Source organism: Arachis hypogaea, chromosome 18, assembly GCF_003086295.3.
Source record: "Arachis hypogaea cultivar Tifrunner chromosome 18, arahy.Tifrunner.gnm2.J5K5, whole genome shotgun sequence".
Lineage (NCBI taxonomy): Eukaryota > Viridiplantae > Streptophyta > Magnoliopsida > Fabales > Fabaceae > Arachis > Arachis hypogaea.
Window position 1 is genome coordinate 84,853,630 of NC_092053.1, and position 17,194 is coordinate 84,870,823.

Below are 17,194 nucleotides of genomic sequence, written 5' to 3' on the forward strand. Positions count from 1 at the left end.
AACAGCTCAGAGAAAAGATGGACACTCATCAATCTACTATCTTGGTCCGAATGGTGGCACGGTGGCACTCCATCGGCAAGATTGCAGCCACTGGTGTCTGCCCAGTGTACCTGATACATGGAATGAGCTGCTTTATGCAATGTTCATGAAACATGAAGGCTTCTCATAGAAAGGAACTTCAAAGAGTCATGGAAGCATTATATACAGCAATTCTTTTTTATTTGTCTTGGGCAGCAAGGACTCGCAAATTGTTCTCAGCAGTCTCAAAAAGACGCTAACACGTAGAATAGAATTATGTATTCATTTAAAGAAATTATTTAATATAATTATGTATTTATTTTTATTTTATAATATTCAATTCATTCAAATAAAAATGCAAAATTATTATACATGTAATAATTAATCATATTACTAAATATTACGTTTTAGAAAAAAAATTTATTAGAATATATATATATATATATAGAAAATAAAAAAAAACAATGAGGGACCTAAGGCTACACTTATATACAGTAGCTATAGTATACAAAAAAAAAAGAGGGATCTAGGACTACGCTTATAAAAAGTAGCTATGGTATACAATGTGGCTACGCTTTACAAGTGATGCACTAGCGTTGAAAAGCGTAGCCTATTCTGGAAAAATGAAAGCTGAAAAGCGTAGCCTTTGATCCTGGACAGCATCACTTGAAAAGCGTAGCCTATTTCCAAACGCCAAAAGCGTAGCCCTTGGTGTAGAAAAGCGTAGCCTTTGAGAATAGGCAACGGCCGAATAGGAATCACCCCAAAAAGCGTAGCCGTAGCCCAAAAAACGTAGCCGTAGCCTAAGGCATCATTTTTTTTCACTTTTAGCTACACTTTTCAAGTGTACCTGAATGGGTATTTTTCTTGTAGTGTGTTTCAACATTTTGTCTATCATGGACTCCAAGTGAGTGATTCTTTGGGCTTCAGGTGATACTTGAGGTGGGTTATGAGATGTGGGTGGTGGATGGTAGGCATTTTGGTTGGTGGGTTGGTTATTAGATTGGTATTGGTTGAGGTTGGGGTAGTTGTTTTGAGGTTTTCTGTAGGGGTTTTGGTTAGTTTGCTGCTGGTTGTGGTTTTGGTTGCTTCTTTGGTTGTGTTGGTTTGAGTTCCTCTGCCATGGTTGTTGGTTTTGGGTATGGTTATCTCCCCATCTGAGGTTTGGGTGGTTTTTCCAGGATGGATTGTATGTATCACCATACACTTCATTTGGTCCTTGGTTGTGCATATACTGTACTTGCTCTTGTTGTTGTTCTTCTTGAGTTTCTTCACTCTGTCCCCATGTGGTTGATGGTTGGCTAGTGTTAACTGCTGCAACTTGGAGACTATCAATCCTCTTGGCCATTTGCTCAAATTGTTGTTGAATTTGCTGCTGCGTCATCTTATTTTGAGCTAGGATTGAATCCACTCCTTCTAGCTCCATTACTCCTCTCCTTTGTGATGGTTGGCGGCCTCTTTGATGAGCAAAGAAATATTGGTTGTTGGACACCATATCAATGAGTTCTTGAGCCTCCTCTGCAGTTTTCATGAGTTGCAAGGAACCTCCAGCTGAATGATCCAAAGCTTCCTGGGATTTCAGTGTTAAGCCTTCATAGAAGTTCTGAAGCTTTTCCCACTCATTAAACATGGCAGGGGGACATTTCCTGATCAGAGCCTTGTACCTCTCCCATGCCTCATAGATAGGTTCGGCCTCCATTTGTGTAAATGTTTGAACCTCAGCCTTTAACCTTATAATCCTCTGAGGTGGATAAAACTTGGCAAGAAACTTGGTTACCAAATCATCCCAGTTGTTGATGCTGTCCCTTGGAAAAGATTCCAACCATTGAGTGGCCTTGTCCCTGAGGGAAAATGGGAATAACATCAGCTTGTAACTGTCAGGGGGCACTCCATTAGTTTTGACAGTGTTGCATATCCTCAAGAAAGTGGATAAATGTTGGTGTGGGTCCTCAAGTGGTCCTCCACCAAAAGAGCAATTGTTCTGAACCAAAGTGATGAGTTGTGGCTTGAGTTCAAAATTGTTAGCATTGACATTTGGAGCCAAGATGCTGCTCCCACAATGTCTAGGATTTGCAAAGGTATAGGAAGCCAAAACTCTCCTCTGGGGTGGGTTGTCATTGTTGTTGTCTTCTCCACCTGGTGGATTGGTTGAATGTTCCTCCATCTCTTGGAATTCTTCGTCTGATTCCTCTTCTCCAACAATATTTTTCCCTCTTTCAGCTCTTCTTAACCTCCTGAGAGTTCTTTCGTCTTGTTCATGAAAATTGGGTATGGTTCTTCTTGTACCTGACATACAAGCAGAGCATGAGAAATGCACAAAATCAGTGATACTTCAATTTACTGCCAGATTGAAGTGTTAGTTAGTTTAAGCAAAAAATCAAACAGTTAGTGGGTTAATCAAAATTAAAGAAAAGTGCTTGATCTAGATCACCACTTCACTTAATCATTGTCAATCTAATCAATCCCCGGCAATGGCGCCAAAAACTTGATGAGTATTTTGGTGGAAAATAAATTTCCCCCAAAACACACAAATCTAACCGGCAAGTGTACCGGGTCGTATCAAGTAATAAAAACTCACGGGAGTGAGGTCGATCCCACAGGGATTGAAGGATTGAGCAATTTTAGCTTAGTGGTTAATTTAGTCAAGCGAATCAAGATTTGGTTGAGTGTTTTGTGATGTGCAGAAATTAAATTGCATGGAAGTAAAGAGAACAGGGAATTAAAGTGCTAAATCTTAAAGAACAAGAAATTAAATAGCAAAAACATAGAATGCAAGAAATGTAAATAGCGGAATCTTAAAGTGCAAGAAATGTAAACGGCTGGAATTGTAAAGGGAATTGGGGATTGGATTTGCAGAATTTAAACAAAGAAAAGTTGAATTGCATTAAACAGAGAAGTAGAAGGGAATTGGGATTGAATCGGATCCGAAACAGAAGAGTAAATGAACATATAAAACAATAAACAGAGAATTGAAATGGGAAATCAGATCTCAGGACCCAGAGACTAGAAAACCAAGTCTAGATCTCAATGCCTTCCTAGATCCAATAAGAACAATTGCAAGGGAATTGTAAATTGTAAGGAAAGTAGATGAGAAGAAAGTAACAGAAATGGAAATTAAATTGCAGTAAATAAAGCAGAGAGGTCCAAGGATGAGATTGAAACAGAATTTCTTCAATTCTCCAACCCAAGATCCAAGACAATTATAATTGAAATTGAAAGCAATAAAACTGAGAGGAAGAGAAGTGAATTCTCTTTCCCCAAGACAAAGAAATTAAAGTTCACTCAATATCCAAAGCTCTCCGAAAACTATTATAAAAATTCCAAAAGGAAAGCTCTCCGAAGAACTTGAATTCTATCCTATTTATACACTTTCTTCAAATGATCTTCAAGCTTTGAGTTGGGCCTTTGCTCTTGGTGGAATTGGGTTGAAAGAGGCCTTGGTTGATTGCTCTTGAAGTTTGGAGAAGAACCAAAGTGAACCAATTGAACCGGGTTGGAGTTTTGCAAAAGTTGGACCAAAAGTTTGAGCAAAAGTTAGGGGTCTAACTTTTGCTCCAACTTTTCATATCAGCTAACACCACTTTGCTGATATGAACGTTGGTGCCAACGTTAGGGGTCTAACTTTGACCCTAACGTTGGCCTTACTTTGTGTACTTGTGGCGCCAACGTTAGCCACCAAGTTAGGGGGCTAACGTTGGCGCAAACTTTTGCTCCTCCTTGTGATTTTCATGTGCCAACGTTAGCCACCAAGTTAGGGGGCTAACGTTGGCGCAAACTTTTGGTGCCCAGGGAGGATTTCTTCATGCCAACGTTAGCCTCAAAGTTAGGGGACTAACGTTGGCGCAAACTTTTGGTGCCCAGGGGTAAATTTCATGTGCCAACGTTAGCCTTAAAGTTAGGGGGCTAACGTTGGCGCAAACTTTTGGTACCCAGGGAGTGATTTTCAAGTTCCAACGTTAGCCTCCAAGTTAGGGGGCTAACGTTGGGGCTAACTTTTCAACCAAAAGTTTGTGCAAAAGTTTGATGCTAACTTTAGGTCCAACTTTTTACTTCCTGGTTCAATTTCACTTATTCCATTGTCTTCTCTTTACTCCTAGCTATTCCTTCTTACTTCAACCTTTCTCCAAGCTTTCTTCACCTATAATTAATCAACCAAACTCATCAAAGCTATGCTCATAATCATGAGATATTCATTCTATCATAATATGCAACAATTTTAGCATAAAACCTCATGAAATGGCATGAATTTATACATGGTTGATTCAATCAAGGGAAACATGAAAATCTACTCAATTAGCTTGCTTATGGTTCAAGAAAGTGCATAATTCTAATGAAAACAAAAGGAAAAGACTGGTTAAAATAGGCTAGGATGACTTGTCATCACTATCCTCCTTAGCATCAATTACAAGTTTTTTGACGGAATTTTCTACAATAATTTCAGCTTCATCCACTTGTTCCAGTACAAAGTCATGCTCTTTATCGTCTATTGGAGTTTCTAGTATCTCCTTCATGCTACGTTCTTCAATAGATTGTCCACATGAAGCCATGGTTGTTCCTTGAGTATCCGAACGTCGGGAAGGTAATTGATTGATCGCTTGCTCCAGTTGGTGAAGGGTTGCATGAAATTTTTCCACTGTTTCCTTGAGACGCTCCCGTGATTCTTGGGTCGATGGATATGGACATGGTGCATAGGGAAGTGGTGGTTCTTGGGAGAAATTGGATTGGAATTGGGGTGGATATGGGTTAGGGTCATATGAAGGTGAATGGTGGTAGGGGGCTTGTGAGTATGGTGGTTCAAAACTATGTTGAGGAGGTGGTTCATAGGCATATGATGGGGCTTGTTGGTAACTACAAGGGGGTCTACCATATTTATCATCTTGGTATACACCTCGGAATGGCTCTTGACTGTAGTAATTTGGTGCGTGTTGGTTGCACATCTTTCTCAACCTTGCATTCTAGTCCACTTGAAGAAGGCTCAACAAGATTGTCAAGGTAATTGGTCAACGTGGGCAAAAAATCACTAGTGATGGAATCAACTTCTTGATCAATTTTCTTCAACTCTCTGTTTAATTTTGCAACTTTGCTCTCTTCTTTAACATCTCTTCCATATTCTGTGGAGGAGGGCTCTTCAACTTGAGATTCCCTTATGTACTCAACATATCCTAAACATCCACCCACTACTTCCTTTTGTTTGCTAATCTCTACCTTCTCCTCTTGTTGCACTTCTTGCTTCAACTCTTTTTCGTCACCATGGAGCTTCAAGTTCATTTCCTCACTAAGCTCCTTGATTGTTTCTCCATATTTAACAATGGGGTTACTTATAGTGCATGAGCTTTGGTGGGATGTTAGGTGATTTACGGCTTCTACCATGCTAGCTATCCTTGCTCTTAGCTCCTTAAACTTAGTTTCATCCTCCTCTTGTCTCCTTAAGATACGAGATTCAAGGTTTCTCAGTTCTAATATGAAGGTTTCGTCAGGAGGTGGTGGTGGGAGATATGGTTTAGTGTGAGGAAAGATTGTTGATGTTGGAAGGTGGTTCATATTAGTGGAATTCTTGAGGTGGTGTATGTGGAATTTGTGATTCTTGGGAGTATTGGTATTGGGATGGTGGTTGTTCTAGATGTGGTTCATACGGTGGTTGATATGGTGGGTATTGGTTATGGTCATATGGAGTTGAATGGTGGTGTGAGGCATGTGAGTATGGTGTATGGCTATATTGAGGAATGGGATCATATGCATATGATGATTGTGGTTGACAACCACGATGAGGATCATCACACACATTGGCTTGATACACATTAGGATTAGGATTATACCCATAAGAGTCCGGAGGAGATTGTTACCATGAAGGTTGTTTATAAGCTTGGGGTTCCTCCCATCTTTGATTTCCAAATCCTTGATGTATATCCTCATTGGATCTTTCATTTCCTACAACATAGTTTAAACTACACTCATAGCCAAAAGGATGAGAATTCATAATGAAAGAGAAAATAGAAACAAAGATTAATAAGAAACAAAGAAAATAAAATCCAAAACTAGCAAAAACTAGCGAACAACCCAAAATTCAAGCAAGCTATTCACAATATATACAATAGCCAATAACATATCACCATTGTGTTCCCCGGCAACGGCGCCATTTTGATTGATGAAGATTTTTTTTTGTCGTGTCGGTATAGAATTTCACACAAAATAAATTCTCGTTGCAAGTATAGTTCTACAACAACAAACAATCCTCCCAATCAAAAATTTGTGGTTTTGTATCACGAATAACGAACTCCAATGAAAGTTTACCGAAGTATTTGGACTCCGGGTCATCTCCCTAGGAAACAATGGAGTGCTCAATTATTGGCTATAACGGGGTAAGGGGGTCTTTTGGTTCATAAGAGAGCAAGAAAAGTAAATTAGGCAAGTAATTAAAGAAACAAGATAAAGAACTATTGGCTAAGATTTGGGTAATTGAGGTCATCATCTTTATCAACAAACCAAATATTGATAATCATGAGAGGCTGGTGCACGAAATTACAATCACACTTTTGTAATTCCGCAGAACTAACCAGCAAGTGCACTGGGTCATCCGAGTAATACCTTACTTGAGTAAGGGTCGATCCCACGGAGATTGTCGGCTTGAAGCAAGCTATGGTTATCTTGTAATTCTTAGTCAAGATATCAGTAATGATTCTTAGTTTTAATTGTAAAAAGTAAAAGAACATGAAATAAATACTTGTTATGCAGTAATGGAGAACAGGTTGAGGTTTTGGAGATGCTCTGTCCTCTGAATCTCTGCTTTTCCAATGTCTTCTTCTTCACGCACGCAAGGCTCCTTACATGGCAAGCTGTATGTTGGTGGATCACCGTTGTTAACGGCTACCAGCCGTCCTCTCAGTGAAAAGGGTCCATGTACATGGCTAATCATCTGTCGGTTCTCACTAATGTTGGAATATTGATCCTCTTGCACACTGTCACTGCACCCAGCATTCATGACTTTAAAGTTCGTCACAGTTATCCCTTCCCAGATCCTACTCGGAATACCACAGACAAAGTTTAGACTTTCTGGATCTCAGGAATGCTGCCAATTGATTATAGCTTATACCATGAAGACTCTGATCTCACGGATTTGAATGCTCTGTTGTCAGGAGAGGTAGTCAAACTCGTGAACTAAGAACCAAAGAGATACACACTCAATCTAAGGTAGAACGGAAGTGGTTGTCAGGCACGCATTCATAGGTTGAGAATGGTGATGAGTGTCACGGATCATCACATTCATCATGTTGAAGTGCGAATGAATATCTTAGAATAGAAACAAGCGTGATTGAATGGAAAATAGTAGTAATTACATTAATCCATCGAGACACAGCAGAGCTCATCACCCCCAACCATGGAGTTTAGAGACTCATGCCATAGAGGATACAAAATTCAGATGTAAAAATGTTATGAGGTACAAAATAAATCTATAAAAGTAGTTTTTATACTCAACTAGTAACCTAGGTTTACAGAAAATGAGTAAGCTAAGATAGATAGTGCAGAAATCCACTTCTGGGGCCCACTTGGTCTGTGTTTGGGCTGAGCACTGAAGCTTTCATGTGCATAGGCTATTTCTGGCGTTGAACTCCAACTTTTGTGCCAGTTTGGGCGTTTAACTCCAACTTTTATGCCAGTTCTGGCGTTTAACGCCAGAAAAGGGTAAGGAGATGGCGTTTAAACGCTAGTTTACGCTACCAAATCTCGGGCCAAGTATGGACTATTATATATTGCTGGAAAGTCCAGGATGTCTACTTTCCAACGCAATTGAGAGCGCACCAATTGGGTGTCTGTAGATCCAAAAAATTCATTTCGAATGCTGGAGGGTCAAAATCCAACAGCATCTGCAGTCCTTTTTCAGCCTCTGAATCAGATTTCTGCTCAGGTCCCTCAATTTCAGCCAGTACCTGAAATTATAGAAAAATACACAAACTCATAGTAAAGTGTAGAAATGTGATTTTTGAATAAAAACTAATAAAAATATAATATAAAATGACTAAAACATTCTAAAAACTACCTAAAAACAATGCCAAAAAGGGTATAAATTATCCGCTCATCACAACACCAAACTTAAATTGTTGCTTGTCCCCAAGCAACTAAAAACAAAATAGGATAAAAAGAAGAGAATATACAATGAATTTCAAATATGAATGAAGCTCAGTTCCAATTAGATGAGCGGGACTTGTAGCCTTTTTGCTTCTGAACAGTTTTGGCATCTCACTTTATCCTTTGAAGTTCAGAATGATTGGCATCTATAGGAACTCAGAATTCAAATAGTGTTATTGATTCTCCTAGTTCAGTGTGTTGATTCTTGAACACAGTTACTTTATGAGTCTTGGCCGTGACCCTAAGCACCTTGTTTTCCATTGTTACCACCGGAAACATAAATGCCACAGACACATAACTGGGTGAACCTTTTCAGATTGTGACTCAGCTTTGCTAGACTCCCCAATTAAAGGTGCCCAGAGCTCATAAGCACACTCTTTTTGCTTTGGACCACGACTTTAATTATTCAGTCTCAAGTTCTTCACTTGGACCTTCATGCCACAAGGACATGGTTAGGGACATCTTGGTTTAGCCACTTAGGCCAGGATTTTATTCCTGTGGGCCCTCCTATCAATTAATGCTCAAAGCCTTGGATCCTTTTCACCCTTGCCTTTTAGTTTAAAGCGTTATCGGCTTTTTCTGCTTGCTTTTTCTTTTTCTTTCTTTTTTTTTATTTTTCGCCAAATTAATTTTTTTTGCAAGCTTTATATTCACTACTTTTTCTTGCTTGAAGAATCAATTTTATGATTTTTCAGATTATCAATAACATTTCTCCTTTTTCATTATTCTTTCAAGAGCCAACAATTTTAATATTCATAAACAACAATATGAAAGATATGCACTGTTCAAGCATTCATCCAGAAAACAAAAAGTATTGCCACCACATCAAAATACTTAGATTATTTTCAAGATATAATTCGAAATTCATGTACTTCTTATTCTTTTTCAAATAAAAACATTTTTCTTTTAAGAAAGGTAAGGGATTTATGGGATTATTCATAGCTTTAAGACATATACTCTAAATTTTATTGATTATGGAATAGAAATAAGACATGGAATAAGCATAAAAGCAGACAGACAATAATAAAAGAAAGGAAATTAAAGACATAAAAATAAATGATTCTAATGCTAATGCTCATGTGACTTTTAAAATGGATCTCTAACAACAAAAGTTATCACAGAGTTAGGACTCAACAACCTACATTGGGAGAGGGAAGTGCTCCTTCAATTTGTAGGAGTGTCTGGTCCCTCAAGGGAGAGCCTCTGGCGTTTTAGCTTCTGTAGCTCACGCCCTTGCATTTCTTGCTCCTTAAGCAGTTTGCAGAGCATGCTATTTTGATTTTGCTGTTCTTCCTTAAGTTGATCCATAGCTTCTTGCAGCTTGGTAACAGAAGCTTCTAGGCGGGTCCAGTAGTCAATCTGAGGAATTTCTGGGAGGAACTCCTGCGCCCTCCTTTTGATGGAGTTATCTTGCACTTGTTGTCCTTCCATTGACTTCTTGGTGATTGGGCGCTCGACTGGGATGAACTCATCTACTCCCATCTTCACCCCAGCATCTTTACATAGCAGAGAGATTAAGCTTGGGTAAGCCAATTTGGCTTCAGTGGAGTTCTTTTTTGCAATTGTGTAAATCTCACAAGAAATCAGATGATGAATCTCCACTTCGTTTCCCAGCATAATGCAATGAATCATCACTGCTCTTTTGACAGTGACCTCAGAGCAGTTGCTAGTGGGCAGTATAGAGTGCCCAATGAAGTCCAACCAGCCCCTAGCAACTAGTTTGAGATCTCCTCTCTTGAGTTGGTTTGGGACACCTTTTGAGTTGGTTATCCACTTAGTTCCAGGGAGGCATATGTCCTCTAGAACTTGGTCCAACCGCTTATCTACTCTCACCATTCTCCTATTAAAGCATTCTAGATCATCTTGCAGTTGAGGCAGCTTGAAGACCTCTCTTATTTTGTCAAGGTGAAAGTAAATAATCCTCCCTCTGACCATAGTTCAAAAGGTATGAAAGGCAGTTCCAGTCATTCTCTGCTTGTCTGTCAGCCACAGATTTGAGTAGAATTCCTGAACCATGTTTCTTCCCACCTTTGTCTCAGGATTAGCTAGAATTTTCCAGCCTCTATTTCGAATCTGCTCTTGGATCTCTGGATAGTCGTCTTCTTTCAGATCGAATTTAACTTCTGGGAACACTGACCTCAGACCCATTATTTTGTCGTAATGGTCTGCATGTTCCTTGGTTAAGAACCTCTCTTGATTCCAAAGTGGCTTTGGATTATTCTCTTTCTTGCCTCTTAATGTTGTTTGTTTTCCCTTAGGAGCCATGATCTTAATGAGTCTTAGCTTGGTGATCACGAAGAAACACACCAAACTTATAGGTTTGCTTGTCCTTAAGCAAAAGAAAGGAAAGGAGAGGAATAGGAGGTGAGTCAAATTCGAGTTGTGGAGGAGAGGGATGACAAAACGTGCATTTAAAAGTGGAGGAGTGGGGTTCCGAAAATTTTGAAAAAGATATGATAGAAAGATATGATTGGTAAAAAAATGAATCATGATATGAAAAAGATGAGATTTTAAAATTAAAAAGATATGAAAAAGATATAAAGAAGTTAAATCTGAAAAATTGTTGATGCTTCTATGAATTAAGAGAATATATGATGAGTTAAAAAAGATTTGGAAAGGAGTTGAAAAGATAAATGAGTTTTTGAAAAATATATGGAAAGGATTTGAAAGAAAATTCAAAAGGGATTTGGAAGATTATTAAATTTTTGAAAATTGAGTGTGAGTGATGAAAATTTGTAACACGTTTATGCAGAAAATTATGAATTGAAACATGAAAGTTTGAAAAAATTTGAAGTGGAAACAAAATCTCCTCCTCCTGCCTTTTCTGGCATTAAATGCCTAGAATGGTATCCATTGTGGCGTTTAACGCTCATAAGTTGGCGTTAAACGCCAGAAATCCTTTGTGACTCGGCATTTTTTTGAATGCCCAGGATGCTACAATTTTGGCATTAAACGCCCAGAATGGTACCCATTTGGGCGTTTAATGCCCAGAATAGTATCTTTACTGGCATTAAACGCCCAGAATGGTACCCATTCTGGCGTTTAACGCCCAAAATACCCCTTACTGGCATATTCGTGCCAGTGAGCTCCTTTTCTCTGCTTTATGCTCTGAATCCTTCTGTAACTCTGTGAACTCCTACAATTGATAATTAACCTTGAAGAGAATTTATATCAAACTCCTATAATTATTATTTAAATAATAAATAAACTTTGCTAATGGCTGGGTTGCCTCCCAGCAAGCGCTTCTTTATTGTCTTTAGCTGGACTTTACTGAGCTTTAATCTAGTCTTAGTTTTGAGCATTCTTGCTCAACATTGCTTTCAAGATAATGCTTTACTCTCTGTCCATTAACAATGAATTTTTTGTCAGAGTCAATATCCTGAAGCTCTACATATCCATATGGTGACACACTTGTAATCACATATGGTCCCCTCCACCGGGATTTTAATTTCCCAGGGAATAATCTGAGCCTAGACTTAAACAGCAGAACCTTCTGTCCTGGCTCAAAGACTCTGGATAACAGTTTCTTGTCATGCCACCTTTTTGCTTTCTCCTTGTAAATTTTTGCATTTTCGAAAGCATTGAGTCTGAATTCCTCTAGCTCATTCAACTGGAGCAATCTTTTCTCTCCAGCCAACTTGGCATCAAAGTTTAGGAATCTGGTTGCCGAGTAAGCCTTGTGTTCCAGTTCCACTAGCAGGTGACAAGCTTTTCCATACACAAGCTGGTATGGAGATGAATGCAATTCTGTATGCCCATAGAGCATCATCCAGACTCGTTGCGCAATCCTTTCTACGGGTACTTACAGTCCGTTCTAGGATTCGTTTTAGTTCTCTATTTGAGACTTCAGCCTGCCCATTTGTCTGTGGATGATATGGAGTTGCCACTTTATGGTTAATTCCATATCGGATCAGAGCAGAGTTAAGTTGTTTATTGCAGAAATGAGTCCCTCCATCACTGATTAGTATTCTAGGGACACCAAATCTGCTGAAGATATGCTTCTGGAGGAACTTCAGCACAGTCTTAGTATCATTAGTGGGTGTGGCAATTGCCTCTACCCATTTAGATACATAGTCTACTGCCACCAGAATGTAAGTGTTTGAGTATGATGGTGGGAAAGGCCCCATGAAGTCAATACCCCACACATCAAACAACACGATCTCTAAGATCCCTTGGTGAGGCATAGCGTAACCATGAGGCAGATTATTAGCTCTCTGGCAACTGTCACAGTTATGTACAAACTCTCGGGAGTCTCTATAGTGGGTAGGCCAGTAGAAGCCACATTGGAGAACTTTTGTGACTGTTGATGCATGGAAACTTGTCTCTTAACAATTTCCCTCGGCAAGTATACCGAATTGTCGTCAAGTAAAAACTCACAATAGAGTGAGGTCGAATCCCACAGGGATTGATTGGTCAATCAACTTTAATTAGAGGAATGTTCTAGTCGAGCTAAGCAAAATTTGATGTGAGAGTTTGATGAACGGATAATTTATACGCTTTTTGGCATTGTTTTTAGTATGTTTTTAGTAGGATCTAGTTACTTTTAGGGATGTTTTCATTAGTTTTTATGTTAAATTCACATTTCTGGACTTTACTATGAGTTTGTATGTTTTTCTTTGATTTCAGCTATTTTCTGGCTGAAATTGAGGGACTTGAGCAAAAATCAGATTCAGAGGTTGAAGAAGGACTGCTGATGCTGTTGGATTCTGACCTCTCTGCACTCAAAGTGGATTTTCGGGAGCTATAGAACTCGAAATGGCACGCTTCCAATTGCGTTGGAAAGTAGACATCCAGGGCTTTCTAGCAATATATAATAGTCCATACTTTGGCTAAGAATATATGACGCAAACTGGCGTTCAACGCCAGCTCTCTGCCCAAGTCTGGCGTCCAGCGCCAGAAAAGGATCCAAAACCAGAGTTGAACGCTAGAAATGGATGAAAACCTGGCGTTCAACTCCACAATGGCCTCTGCACGTGTAACATTCAAACTCAGCCCAAGCACACACCAAGTGGGCCCCGGAAGTGGATTTATGCATCAATTACTTACTTCTGTAAACCCTAGTAGCTAGTTTATTATAAATAGGACATTTCACTATTGTATTCGACATCCTGGATCCTGGATTGTATTTTGATCCTGTGATCTCGTTTTGGGGGCTGGCCATCTCGGCCATGCCTGGACCTTTCACTTATGTAATTTTAACGGTAGAGTTTCTACACTCCATAGATTAAGGTGTAGAGCTCTGCTGTTCCTCAAAGATTAATGCAAAGTACTACTGTTTTCTATTCAATTCTTCTTATTTCGCTTCTAAGATATTTATTCGCACTTCAACCTGAATGTGATGAACGTGACAATCATCATCATTTCCTATGAACGCGTGCCTGAAAACCACTTCCGTTCTACCTTCGACTGAATGAGTATCTCTTAGATCTCTTAATCGGAATCTTCGTGGTGTAAGCTAGAATGATGGCGGCATTCAAGAGAATCCGGAAGATCTAAACCTTGTCTGTGGTATTCCAAGTAGGATTCAATGATTGAATGACTGTGACGAGCTCCAAACTCGCGATTGCTGGGCGTAGTGACAGACGCAAAAGGATAGTAAATCCTATTCCAGCATGATCGAGAACCGACAGATGAATAGCCGTGCCGTGACAGGGTGCGTTGACCATTTTCACTGAGAGGATAAGATGAAGCCATTGACAAGGGTGATGCCTCCAGACGATTAGCCGTGCCGTGACAGGGCATTTGGATCATTTTCCCGAGAGAAGACCGAAAGTAGCCATTGACAATGGTGATGTATCACATAAAGCCAGCTATGGAAAGGAGTAAGACTGATTGGATGAAGATAGTAGGAAAGCAGAGGTTCAGAGGAACGAAAGCATCTCTATTCGCTTATCTGAAATTCTCACCAATGAGTTACATAAGTATTTCTATCCTTTATTATTTATCTTTTAATTATCTAATCCAATCACAATTAACCCTACCTGACTGAGATTTGCAAGGTGACCATAGCTTGCTTCATACCAACAATCTCCATGGGATTCGACCCTTACTCACGGAAGGTATTACTTGGACGACCCAGTGCACTTGCTGGTTAGTTGTGCGAAGTTGTGAACCATGGTATTGGCATCATGTTTTTTGGCGCCATTACCAGGGAAAGAAAGAGCGATGAATTTTACATAATTAAAATGTAATCACAATTTCTGCGCACCAAGTTTTTGGCGCCGTTGCCGGGGATTGTTCGAGTTTGGACAACTGACGGTTCATCTTGTTGCTTAGATTAGGTAATTTTCTTTTTGTTTTCTTTTCAAAAAAAAAATTTTTCAAAAATTCTCCTTTGTTTTCGAAAAAAAAAATGTTTTCAAAAGTATGTTTTTCTTCAGAATTTTTAAGAATGAATTCTAGTGTTTCATGAAGCATGCTAAGCCTGGCTGGCTATAAAGCCATGTCTAAATTCATTTGGACTGAGGCTTGCAATTTGTTATCAAGAGCAAGCTAGTTGTTGTTAATCCACCTGCTGCTGTTCCTGATTTACATGCTAAAGCTTGGCTGGCCATTGGCCATGTCTAGTGTTTTGGACCGGAGCTTTCATTAAAAGCTTGGCTGGCTAGTGAGCCATGTCTAATTCCTGGACTGAAGCTTTAGACTAACACTGCAAGATTCCTGGAATTCATATTAAAAAATTTTGGAATCCTTATTTTTCCTTTTTCAATAAATTTTCGAAAAAAAAAATACAAAAAAAAAATTAGAAAATCATAAAAATCAAAAATATTTTTTGTGTTTCTTGTTTGAGTCTTGAGTCATATCATAAGTTTGGTGTCACTTGCATATGCATCTTGCATTTTTTGAAAATTCATGCATTCATAGTGTTCATCATGATCTTCAAGTTGTTCTTGGTAAGTCTTCTTGTTTGATCTTGATGATTTCATGTTTTGTGTCTTTTCTTGTTTTTCATATGCATTCTTGAATTCTTAGTGTCTAAGCATTAAAGAATTCTAAGTTTGGTGTCTTGCATGTTTTCTTTGCATTAAAAATTCTTGATGTTCATCTTGACATTCATAGTGTTCTTTGTGTTCATCTTGACATTCATAGCATTCTTGCATGCATTCATTGTTTTGATCCATAACTTTCATGCATTGCATCATTTTCCTTGTTTTTCTCTCTCATCATAAAAATTCAAAAAAATCAAAAAAATATCTTTCCTTTTTTTTCTCTCATCAAATTAGAAAATTTGGATTGACTTTTTCAAAAATTTTTAAAATCAAGTTGTTTCTTATGAGTCAAATCAAATTTTCAATTTGAAATTCTTATCTTTTTCAAAATCTTTTTCAAAAATCAAATCTTTTTCAAATTTCTTAGTTATTTTCGAAAATTCCAAAAATATTTTTCAAAAATCTTTTTCTTATTTTTATATAAAATTTTCGAAAATAACAATAACAATTAATGTTTTGATTCAAAAATTTCAAGTTTGTTACTTACTTGTTAAGAAAGATTCAAACTTTGAGTTCTAGAATCATATCTTGTGATTTCTTGTGAATCAAGTCATTAATTGTGATTTTAAAAATCAAATCTTTTTCAAAACTAATTTCAATCATATCTTTTCAAAAATATCTTTTTATCTTATCTTTTTCAAAAATTTGATTTTAAAATATCTTTTCCAACTTCCTAACTTCTTATCTTTTCAAAATTTGTTTCAACTAACTAACTAACTTTTTGTTTGTTTCTTAACTTTTTCAAAACTATCTAACTAACTTTCTCTCTCTCTAATTTTCGAAAATATCTTCCCTTTTTTTCAAAAATTTATTTTTTATTAACTAATTATTTTTATTTTTGATTTTAAAATTTTTCGAAAAAAATACTAACCTTGTTCAAAAACTATTTTCGAAAATCACTAACTCTTTTTCAAAAATTATTTTCGAAAATTCTCCCTCTCCCATCTTATTCTATTTATTTATTCATTTACAAACATCTCATCTCACATCTCTGCCCTCCTCACAGTTGTGTTTCTTTCTTTACATCACATTCTTTGTTTTCCTTTTTTCTTCCACTCACAAAGGGATCCTTATACTGTGGTATAAAGGATCCATATTATTATTATTATTTTTTTCTGTGCCCTCTTCTTTGTCATATGAGCAGGAGCAAGGACAAGAATATTCTTGTTGAAGCAGATCCAGAACCTGAAAGGACTCTGAAGAGAAAACTAAGAGAAGCTAAATTACAACAATCCAGAGATAACCTTTCAGAAATTTTCGAACAGGAAGAGGAGATGGCAGCCGAAAATAATAATAATGCAAGGAGGATGCTTGGTGACTTTACTGCACCTTATTCCAATTTACATGGAAGAAGCATCTCCATTCCTGCCATTGGAGCAAACAACTTTGAGCTGAAACCCCAATTAGTTTCTCTGATGCAGCAGAACTGCAAGTTTCATGGACTTCCATCTGAAGATCCTTTTCAGTTCTTAACTGAATTCTTGTAGATATGTGATACTGTTAAGACTAATGGAGTAGATCCTGAAGTCTATAGGCTCATGCTTTTCCCTTTTGCTGTAAGAGACAGAGCTAGAATCTGGTTGGACTCTCAACCCAGAGACAGCCTGAACTCTTGGGATAAGCTGGTCACGGCTTTCTTAGCCAAGTTCTTTCCTCCTCAAAAGCTGAGCAAGCTTAGAGTGGATGTTCAGACCTTCATACAGAAAGAAGGTGAATCCCTCTATGAAGCTTGGGAAAGATATAAACAGTTAACCAAAAAGTGTCCTTCTGACATGCTTTCAGAATGGACCATCCTGGATATATTCTATGATGGTCTGTCTGAGTTATCAAAGATGTCATTGGATACTTCTGCAGGTGGATCCATTCACCTAAAGAAAATGCCTGCAGAAGCTCAAGAACTCATTGACATGGTTGCTAATAACCAGTTCATGTACACTTCTGAGAGGAATCCTGTGAATAATGGGACGCCTATGAAGAAAGGAGTTCTTGAAATTGATACTCTGAATGCCATATTAGCTCAGAATAAAATATTGACTCAGCAAGCCAATATGATTTCCCAGAGT

At 38.1% G+C, this 17,194-nt stretch overlaps 1 non-coding gene across 1 annotated transcript; it reads right to left on the reverse strand.

Moving 5' to 3' along the window:
- Positions 1–16,801: 16,801 nt before the first annotated feature.
- Positions 16,802–16,909, reverse strand: LOC112774077 (small nucleolar RNA R71). The gene has a single exon (XR_003188586.1). It is a non-coding gene; the product is annotated as a small nucleolar RNA R71 (small nucleolar RNA).
- Positions 16,910–17,194: the final 285 nt, after the last annotated feature.